At 40.7% G+C, this 10,928-nt stretch overlaps 1 non-coding gene across 1 annotated transcript; it reads left to right on the forward strand.

Annotated features, from left to right (window-relative positions):
• Nucleotides 1-241: 241 nt before the first annotated feature.
• Nucleotides 242-360, forward strand: LOC137497215 (5S ribosomal RNA). Its single transcript, XR_011017736.1, has one exon. It is a non-coding gene; the product is annotated as a 5S ribosomal RNA (ribosomal RNA).
• The last annotated feature ends 10,568 nt before the right edge of the window (nucleotides 361-10,928 follow it).

Consider the following 10,928-nt stretch of genomic DNA (forward strand, 5'->3'; position numbering starts at 1 on the left):
CATTGTGACTCATTTCGGTGCTTCGTGTGTGTAGGTATCCTTCATAACGCATTGTCGGTTACATAATTAACTCACGAACACTTCTCTTATAACGTAGACATTTTGTCTGATATGTTGACAAGTAGCTGGAGATAGCTTGCACCTTATTTAGTATTTTGTGAACAGATATATTTCCGAGTTACGTGATTTACTATTCTATGGGAAGTGACTTACAAGATGTGTATATTATTTCATTTTTAATGTAAATGGCCATATCATGTTGAATACACCGGTTCTCGTCCGATCACCGCAGTTAAGCAACATTGGGCGTGGTCAGTACTTGGATGGGTGACCGCTTGCGAACACCACGTGCCGTTGGCTCAATTCCCTCATGGTTCATGTTTGTGGGTTACTGTAGTCACGTCCTAGTTCGTGAACTATGGGCAACGGCTGAGTGGCCTAGTAAGTGGTCCTGAGAGTCGGGATACCAGTTACTATGGAATGGGAGTGGACATCTCGGACATATTCTGAGTCGTGGCCCTCCTTGTGCGCAGGCGGCTAGGACTATACAATTAACCGATGGTCCATAACCCATTAGAGGAGAGATGCTCACTTGGACTATGTGCAAGTAGGGCAGCATCCTGCTTCATGAATTAACCGAGCTCAGAACACTCTAAGCAAGCCTCGGACCTATGGGAGGAATGGAGTCCCACTCCCATTTGACAGGCGAGGGACTCCTTGGAAACAACTTGGCGAACGAAATGGAATTCGATGGGGAGCTATCAATATTAATGGGGCTTGTGGAAGAAAGAAGGTAGAACTGGCTGAGTCAGCAAAGAGGATGCATCTGGATGTGCTAGGAGTAAGTGATATTCGGGTAAGGGGAGATATTGAGCAAGAGATAGGAGATTATAAAGTGTACTTGACAGGTGTTAGAAAGGGAAAGGCAGAGTCTGGGGTAGGGCTCTTTATCAGGAATACCATTGCACGCAACAAAGTTTCTGTTAGGCACGTAAATGAGCGAATGATGTGGGTAGATTTGTCAGTGGGAGGAATTAGGACAAGAGTTGTGTCCGTGTATTCACCATGTGAGGGTGCAGATGAGGATGAAGTTGACAAGTTTTATGAAGAATTGAGTGACATCGTGGTCAGGGTCAACAGCAAGGATAGAATAGTGCTAATGGGCGATTTCAATGCGAGAGTTGGGAATAGAACTGAAGGATACGAAAGGGTGATTGGTAAATGTGGGGAAGATATGGAAGCTAATGGGAATGGGAAGCGTTTGCTGGACTTCTGTGCTAGTATGGGTTTAGCTGTTACGAATACATTCTTCAACCATAAGGCTATTCACCGCTACACATGGGAGGCTAGGGGCACCAGATCCATAATAGACTATATCTTAACGGACTTTGAATTCAGGAAATCTGTTAGGAATGTACGAGCTTTTCGCGGATTTTTCGATGATACAGACCACTATCTGATCTGTAGTGAACTAATTACCTCTAGGCCTAGGGTAGAGAAAGTGAAATCTGTCTGCAAACGAATAAGGGTAGAAAATCTCCAGGACGAGGAAATTAGACAGAAGTACATGGATATGATTAGTGAGAAGTTTCGAACAGTAGACAGTAAGCAGGTTCAGGATATAGAAAGTGAATGGGTGGCATACAGGGATGCTGTAGTAGAAACAGCAAGGGAATGCCTAGGAACAACTGTGTGTATAGATGGGAAAAGGCGAACATCTTGGTAGAATGATGAAGTGAGAGCAGCCTGTAAACGCAAAAAGAAGGCTTATCAGAAATGGCTCCAAACACGGGCCGAGGCAGACAGGGATTTGTACGTAGATGAAAGAAACAGAGCGAAACAAATAGTTGTTGAATCCAAAAATAAGTCATGGGAAGATTTTGGTAATAACCTGAAAAGACTAGGTCAAGCAGCAGGGAAACCTTTGTGGACAGTAATAAAGAATCTTAGAAAGGGAGGGAAAAGGGAATGAACAGTGTTTTGAGTAATTCAGGTGAACTCATAATAGATCCCAGGGAATCACTGGAGAGGTGGAGGGAATATTTTGAACATCTTCTCAATGTAAATGGAAATCATCATGATGGTGTTGCAAACAGCCAAGCTCATGGGGAGGAGGAAAATAATGTTGGTGAAATTATGCTTGAGGAAGTGGAAAGGAGAGTAAATAAACTCCATTGTCATAAGGCAGCAGGAATAGATGAAATTAGACCTGTAATGGTTAAGTATAGTGGGAAGGCAGGGATGAAATGGCTTCATAGAGTAGTAAAATTAGCATGGAGTGTTGGTAACGTACCTTCATATTGGACAAAAGCAGTAATTGCACCTATCTATAAGCAAGGTAACAGGAAGGATTGCAACAACTATCGAGGTATCTCATTGATTAGTATACCAGGCAAAGTATTCACTGGCATCTTGGAAGGGAGGGTGCAATCAGTCGTTGAGAGGAAGTTTGATGAAAACCAGTGTGGTTTCAGACCACAGAGAGGCTGTCAGGATCAGATTTTCAGTATGCGCCAGGTAATTGAAAAATGCTACGAGAGGAATAGGAAGTTGTGTTTATGTTTCGTAGATCTAGAGAAAGCATATGGCAGGGTACCGAGGGAAAAGATGTTCGCCATACTGGGCGACTATGGCACTAAAGGTAGATTATTAAATTCAATCAAAGGCATTTATGTTGACAATTGGGCTTCAGTGAGAATTGGTGGTAGAATGAGTTCTTGGTTCAGGGTACTTACAGGAGTTAGACGAGGCTGTAATCTTGCACCTTTGCTGTTCGTAGTTTACATGGATCATCTGCTGAAATGTATAAAATGGCAGGGAGAGATTCAGTTAGGTGGAATTGTAGTAAGCAGTTTGGCCTATGCTGACGACTTGGTCTTAATGGCAGACTGTGCCGAAAGCCTGCAATTTATTATCTTAGAACTTGAAAATAGGTGCAATGAGTATGGTATGAAAATTAGCCTCTCGAAGACTAAATTGATGTCAGTAGGTAAGAAATTCAACACAATTGAATGTCAGATTGGTGATACAAAGCTAGAACAGGTCGATAATTTCATGTATTTAGGTTGTGTGTTCTCCCAGGTTGGTAATATAGTAAGTGAGATTTAATCAAGGTGTAGTAATACTAATGCAGTGAGCTCGCAGTTGCGATCAGCAGTATTCTGTAAGAAGGAAGTCAGCTCCCAGACGAAACTATCTTTACATCGGTCTGTTTTCAAACCAACTTTGCTTTACGGGAGCGAAAGCTGGGTGGACTCAGGATATCTTGTTCATAAGTTAGAAGTAACAGACATGAAAGTAGCAAGAATGATTGTTGGTACAAACATGTGGGAACAATGGCAGGAGGGTACTCGGAATGAGGATAGAAAGGTTAATTTAGGAATGAATTCGATGGATGAAGCTGTACGCATAAACCGGCTTCGGTGGTGGGGTCATGTGAGGCGAATGGAGGAGGATAGGTTACCTAGGAGAATAATGGACTCTGTTATGGAGGGTAAGAGAAGTAGGGGGAGACCAAGACGACGATGGTTAGACTCGGTTTCTAACGATTTAAAGATAAGAGGTATAGAACTAAATGAAGCCACAACACTAGTTGCAAATCGAGGATTGTGGCGACGTTTAGTAAATTCCCAGAGGCTTGCAGACTGAACGCTGAAAGGCATAATAGTCTATAATGATAATGTATGTATGTATGTATGTATGTATGTATATTTTCAATTATGGTCTTAAACAAGACTCCTAACGTATAAAAGAAAGTGTGTTTACGAAGCACTCCTCCACGACATTGGTGTACAGTACATTTAAAAAAACGCTACAATCATGAGAAAACGGAACTTTTCAACATATTCTGGTTTTATTTATACTGTGCAAGATATGAACAGTCCGTTTCATTTTGTTATATTTATACATTCAAAGACAACTAACACGTTATAACTTTTGTGTTACAATTTACAAAGATATAGGGTTTGAGCGTACGAGTTTCGATATACGATTCCCTGGGTGGGAATGGCAATATGTATACTTAAGGAAGTAAAATTCCTGTTATTCACTCAGTGAAAAATATATTTTACAGAATTCAACAAGGCTTTGCTTTCGTATTCACAGTGTAATAGTATTGTGTGATTTTCCCTGTTCTATGAATTTCTGAGAATAGTATTTAAAACTTATCAGGGCCGAGCTGAGTGGCTGAGACGGTTGAGACGCTGGCCTTTTGACCCCAACTTGGTAGGTTCGATTCTGGCTCATTCCTGTGGTATTTGAAGGTGTTCAAATACGACGGCCTCGTGTTGGCAGATTTACTGGCATGTAAAATTACTCTTGCAGGACTACATTCTTCACTTCGGCTTCTCAGAAAAGTCGTAAAATAGTTATTGGAACGTAAAGCCAAAGTATTATTATCATTTAACTTATCAGGCGTCCAACGATGATAGTCCGACTCTAAATGAAAAGGGTGTTTCATCGCGAGTGTGGGCTAATGTATTTAAATTATGCCTTCAAATGAATATTCTAATACTACTTCACTTCGTTTCCAGAAGCATTGCAATAGAACTACATCTAACTGTCTTCACAAAATAATTTTTAAGTATTTCCTCCAGCCAGCCAATATCGTATTAAATACGGTTGGACCCACACTTACAACTAAATTCTTTCAAGTTTGAATCTATGCACATGTTTAACACATATTTCCATTGTATTTGTTGAGTATATTTAAATATTTTAACTATGTACATTATAAACATAAACTTCCATTTCCTTTTATTAATTCTATTTTACCTCGAAGTTTTATGTATCACTGTTTTTGTTATATGACTTTCTTATTAATTCTGTCTTAGGTTATGATCTCTAGGGTAGGGTAGGTCGAAACATGTCCTGTATAGATTTTTAAACAACTATGGAGCATTTTGAACAGACCATTTATTAAATGGCGAACGTGTATTGAACAGGTGGACTTTACACATTTAAATTCTTTCAGAATTTCATCTTAGAAACCTAACTGATGTCCAAAAAGACATGTTTTCCTCGTCATTCAAGAGGGAAATGTTCAGTTACAGGAATGGAGCACACAGTGAGGCGATGACACTGCCGACGTAGTAAACATAGAGTAACAGTTGTTGCTATGGTAACAATATTGTCGGGGAACTGATTATTCTAAATCCAGGTAGATCCACCCCTCCCCTGCGCCAAAATATATCCATGTTGATTAGAGAAGTAAGCTCTCAACACAGCTCGGCAGGTAGGAAGATTTTTTTCCTTCACATGAGGGAGGACATACTTCGCATAATCCAATATCGGAAGGCTTCCTATGAGGACACGATATGACGATGGTGGCTGTGTTCTTTAATATGTGGAAGAAGAACGCACGGCCAGAGCCTACTACAACCACACAATAGAAATGCATTAACTGGGTGACGTTACAAGAGCGCTCCTGGGGGGCTTTCGTTTGTGCTCAGCATAGCGTGAGCTTATAACCCAGGAGATTCAACTGTGGTGGGGAACAGAACGGAATTCACAGCTTCTGCTTACTGAACAAGTGCAGTGTTTTGTACGGAATAATACCCTCGCTGGACGGATGAATATGGAACCGTGGCATACATCTAAGAGAAGATGCTACCAGCAGAAAATTAATTTGTGTATTCAAATGTATTCAGAAATGGTAAATGTTTATCATTTGGATGGATATTCCTTTATTTGCGTCTACATTTGTGTTATACATCCAAATGGGATGACCGTCACCATTAAAGGAGCCTGATAGTTGAATGATAATAATAATCATAATAATAGTAATAGTAATAATAATATGACAAGAAATGACTCTCTCGTATCACCAAATTGAGTCACTACCAGACAGTTATCCACACAGAAGCCCTATGCACCACATAATGCTCGATGCTGAGCAGGAAGGGATTGACGGACAAACTGGAGATCCAAAAGGGCAAGATCTTGAGAAAGATAATAAGACCGATCAAAATAGATAGCGAGTACACAAGGCGACGAAACCAGGAGCTATACATTTATACTGAAAGAAATCACTGACGTAACCAGGAAGAGGCGTCTGACCTTCCATGTACTTGTTACTAGGATGAACCCAACTAGGATGACCAACCAGATTCTCAACTAATGCACAAACAGAAAGATAGGAACACAATGGCTAACAGAAGTGAACAAAGACATGCAGGAACTGGGAGTAACTGAAAATGACATCAAAAACTGGGCACCTCTCGGAAGAATAATCAAACAAAAGAGGTTTCAGGACAGACCATCATGTAAAATAGAGGCGCCCTTTGGACAAAGAAAAGAAGAGAGAAGACTAGCCACAGAATGCGCGAGTATTGGGAAAATATATAGTCCCTCTCCAAGCAAAAATGTTGAACATCGTGATCTTTAGTTGACTCATTCGAAGAAAGCATAAGAAGACGAATATCAATTCGTATGACATGGCCTGTCGCAAGAGATATCTAATTCCCATTGTACTTCTATTTTACACATGTGGCTTATAATGTTCGGATCTTCATATTTTTGATCCAGGTCACGATCGTATCCTATCTGTCAGTCAAGTAGTTTTTCGCCTTGAAAATCTTCCGAAAAACATTTCTTTAAATGTAAAAAAACATAATAATTCTATTTCCGGACACTTCAAGTCTCACACCTGGAAAATACAACGCAGTATTAATGTGTTATATACATTTAGACAGACGCCGATTTGGATTCTCACTTTTGACGCTATATCACACGGTGCTTGAGCCGTAAAAATTGTTCTCTAGTTTTGAAGTCGTGCAACCATTTGATGGATCGGCCGCCAACTAAGAAATCTCTGGAGTTTTATAGTCGTACCAGCTTTCCTCGGATTTAGCACAAGATTCTCAGTCTTTGCTTCTTGTACTAAGAACCTGATCTTGCTCGCTGAAACCTGCGCAGTCTCGTATACCCCCGGGGATGGTAATTCAACAGCATCCCTTGTATGTGAAGTAGAAACCGCTGGAACCTTCGTTTTAGGAGCGTGAATTGGTGACCAAGGGTCCTCTAACTGAGCTTGTTTTTGCTTCCTTTTACTTGTACCATAATTTACACTTTCATATTTTCTCTGGTATTCTGTTGATCTCTTCCAAAATCAAATCAACCAGTACTGATCTGCATTTAGGGCAGTCGCCCAGGTGGCAGATTCCCTATCTGTTGTTTTCCTAGCCTTTTCTTAAATGGTTGCAAAGAAATTGGAAATTTATTGAACATCTCCCTTGGTAAGTTATTCCAATCCCTAACTCCCCTTCCTATAAACGAATATTTGCCCCAATTTGTCCTCTTGAATTCCAACTTTATCTTCATATTGTGATCTTTCCTACTTTTAAAGACACCATCCAAACGTATTCGTCTACTGATGTCCTCCCACGCCATCTCTCCAATGACAGCTCAGAACACACCACTCAGTCGAGCAGCTCGTGTCCTTTCTCGCAAGTCTTCCCAGCCCAAACTTTGCAACATTTTTGTAACGCTACTCTTTTGTCGGAAATCGCCCAGAACAAATCGAGCTGCTTTTCTTTGGATTTTTCCAGTTCCTGAATCAAGTAATCCTCGTAAGGGTCCCATACACTGGAACCATACTCTAGTTGGGGTCTCACCAGAGAAAAATATGCTCTCTCCTTTACATCCTTACTACAACCCCTAAATACTCTCATAACCATGTGCAGAGATCTGTACCCTTTATTTACAATCATATTTATGTGATTACCCCAATGAATATCTTTCCTTATATTAATACCTAGGTACTTACAATGATCCCCAAAAGGAACTTTCACCCCATCAACGCAGTAATTAAAACTGAGAAGACTTTTCCTATTTGTGAAACTCACAAATACTCACTCATATCCCTCACATTTTAGCCTGTACCTTCATTTTGTGAAGAGTCGGAGCGCTTCCGTTTTTGCTCTCATTTGTGTTGACAGAATTGTTATTCACTTTTTATATGATAATCGTTAAATGATAATCACCACTGTCACTACCACCGCCGCGGCCTCTTACATCCACATCAGTTCTACCATGGATCTGGAGAGCAGGACTATATCATCAGATAATAGTATAATAATAATAATAATAATAATAATAATAATAATAATAATAATAATAATAATAATAATAATAATAATAATAATAATAATAATAATAATAATAATAATAATAAAACCAGTAGTGAACGAAGAGCGTGTTTGTCTCTTTCCCGCGGTCCCCAGTTTCAATTCATTGCATATCAGGAATTATAATTGTAGACGAAGTGTTAGAAAGAGGTTTCCTCAGCCTCGTGAGACCAACTTCTAGGGAGGTGATACGAGAGTCTGCAGATCTGGTCAAGAAAGCCAAGCATTACGGCTGAGAATGTCTTCACACTTACAATTCGGCACACTAGTACATAAAGGCTGGACATGAATCGCCTTGGCAGGCCAAAGACCTAATGAGCTGTTATACGATGGGTCTTGTTTTTAAAATAATAATAATAATAATAATAATAATAATAATAATAATAATAATAATAATAATAATAATAATAATGTGTCCGATATAGAAGCCTACGCATCACGCATGAGCAAAATGGAAATGACATACGAGCTAACTGAGAATGTCTACAACAAAATTTGTGAGGTATGAAAGAATATTTTCGTTCACAGGACGGAGGACATTCTTTGCATAATCCAGTATCGGAAGTCTACCTCTGAGGACACGATATCACGATGGAGGCTGTGTTATTAAATATGTGGAACAAGAAAGCACGACCAGAGCCAACTACAACTACACACTAGAAATGCATTAACTGGATGAGGACACAAGAGCACTCCTGTGGGTCTCTTTCAATCTTTCAACGCAAAACTTAGGCACTACCCCAATTTCATCTTAGCAGAAGAGTTAATAGGCTACGGAATATCTCATAATGAACAAGTAAGACCAGGTTGACTAGCTGGAGGTCGAAGAAATAAAGAAAGAAAGAAAGAAAGAAAGAAAGAAAGAAAGAAAGAAAGGAAGAAAGGAAGAAAGAAATATATTAGGCCCTCTCAAAGATAAAGGTGAATGGAGCAGACGGCACAATCACGACGTATATATCCACGTAGAGAAAAACACCGACTCCACTTGGAAAAGAAGAATCACCTTTTATGGAGATGTGACATGAATGAGCCCAACAAAATTGGCCAAACGGATCTTTAACATCAGGAGATAAAAAAATCTGGGGCTTGTTACACTGAGCTCTCGAAGAACTGGAAATCACAAGTAATGACATCATGAAGTGTGTCCCGCAATCGAGAATAAACCTTAAAAAATTAGGAGCCGAATGGACACAGGAGGGAAACAAGCAACACCGGGGACGAATGCAGAATTGCTCGGCAAAAGTAAATACCCGCAGAAGGCGACAGTTGAAATGACGAGGTTCGTAGTCGGCCGAAACGACCTGAAATTTCTTTAAAACAATGCCTCTTAATATATGGTACCTGCTGGAATTTTTCATACTGAAGCTTTGTATAACCGGGACTAACTACGTCAGTATGGATTCAAGAAAGGCAACCAGTCGGCCCATGTCTCAATATCGAAATCATGTTCATTACCTTCGTCGTCATTTTTGTGGCTACACGAATTTATAGCAGGTATTCCACTAGTGACATACCTACGCGTCTGTTTTGTCAACAGTCCTGATTTTGTTTGGATCGACAAATAACACGTTCAATGCTATAGAGAAACCACCAAAAGCCGATTGCGGTGGTAGAATGAGGCTCACAAGGAGTAATATGGAGTGAGATATTTGCTCATTGCTATCGTCACTCCCCAGAAAGTGCTATTGCAACACGACTGTCTCCGTATGTAGCACATTTCATTAAATCCAGGCGTGATAACTGAGCTCTGAAAGTCTTAACTCAGCACCACCCATATCTTAACATCTTCTATACTTTTTTTACAAGGTGCTTTATGTCGCACCGACACAGACACGTCTTATGGTGCCGATGGGAGAGGGGAGGGTCAGGAGGGGGAAGGAAGCGCAGTGACATTAAATAAGGTACAGCCCCAGCATTTTCCAGGTGTGAAAGAGTAGTATAATGAGTAGTATAATTGGATGGTTCTGCCGCCTCCTCCTCCTCGCGCGGCACGGGAAATTTGAATTCTGGCGGGAAATTTGAAATTTGGCGGAAGATTTAAATTTTGGCGGGAGATTTGAATTTGTAAACAAAGCCACGTGCTTTTTGACAGACAACAACGCATCGCTAACCTCACTGCTGCCATCTTGACGGGCCTAAACCTCAGTGGTTCCAACTTAACCTAACTAGCATGAGGTAAACAAAGCCACGTGTTTTTGACAGCCACGTGCTTTTTGACAGACAACAACGCATCGCTAACCTCAGTACTGCCATCTTGACGGGCCTAAACCTCAGTAGTGCCAACTTAACTTAACTAGCGCGAGATAAACAAATCCACGTGCTTTTTGACAGCCACGTGCTTTTTGACAGATTTGTAAACAAAGCCACGTGCTTCTTGACAGACAACAACGCATCGCTAACCTCAGTACTGCCATCTTGACGGGCCTAAACCTCAGTAGTGCCAACTTAACCTAACTAACGCGAGATAAACAAAGCCACGTGCTTTTTGACAGCTGTCATCCGCCATCTTTAAACACTGTGCTGCCCTCTTGCGTCACCTGTCATCGGTAGTGTTGCCATCTTGGCGGGCCTAAACCTTAGTGCTACCAACTTAACCTCACTAGCTCGAGATAAACAAATCCACGTGCTTTTTGACAGCCACGTGCAGCTGTCATCCGCCATCTTTGAGCATCGTGCTGCCCTCTTTAGCTACTTACCTTTGAAATGTGGTACGTCATCCGCCATCTTGCATCCGAAACCTCAGTGCTGCACTCTATGTAGTGACGGCAAATTCCACGTGCTCTTGTTTGGAAACAAAGCCAC

Source organism: Anabrus simplex, chromosome 1, assembly GCF_040414725.1.
Source record: "Anabrus simplex isolate iqAnaSimp1 chromosome 1, ASM4041472v1, whole genome shotgun sequence".
In the NCBI taxonomy this organism is placed as follows: Eukaryota; Metazoa; Arthropoda; class Insecta; order Orthoptera; family Tettigoniidae; genus Anabrus; species Anabrus simplex.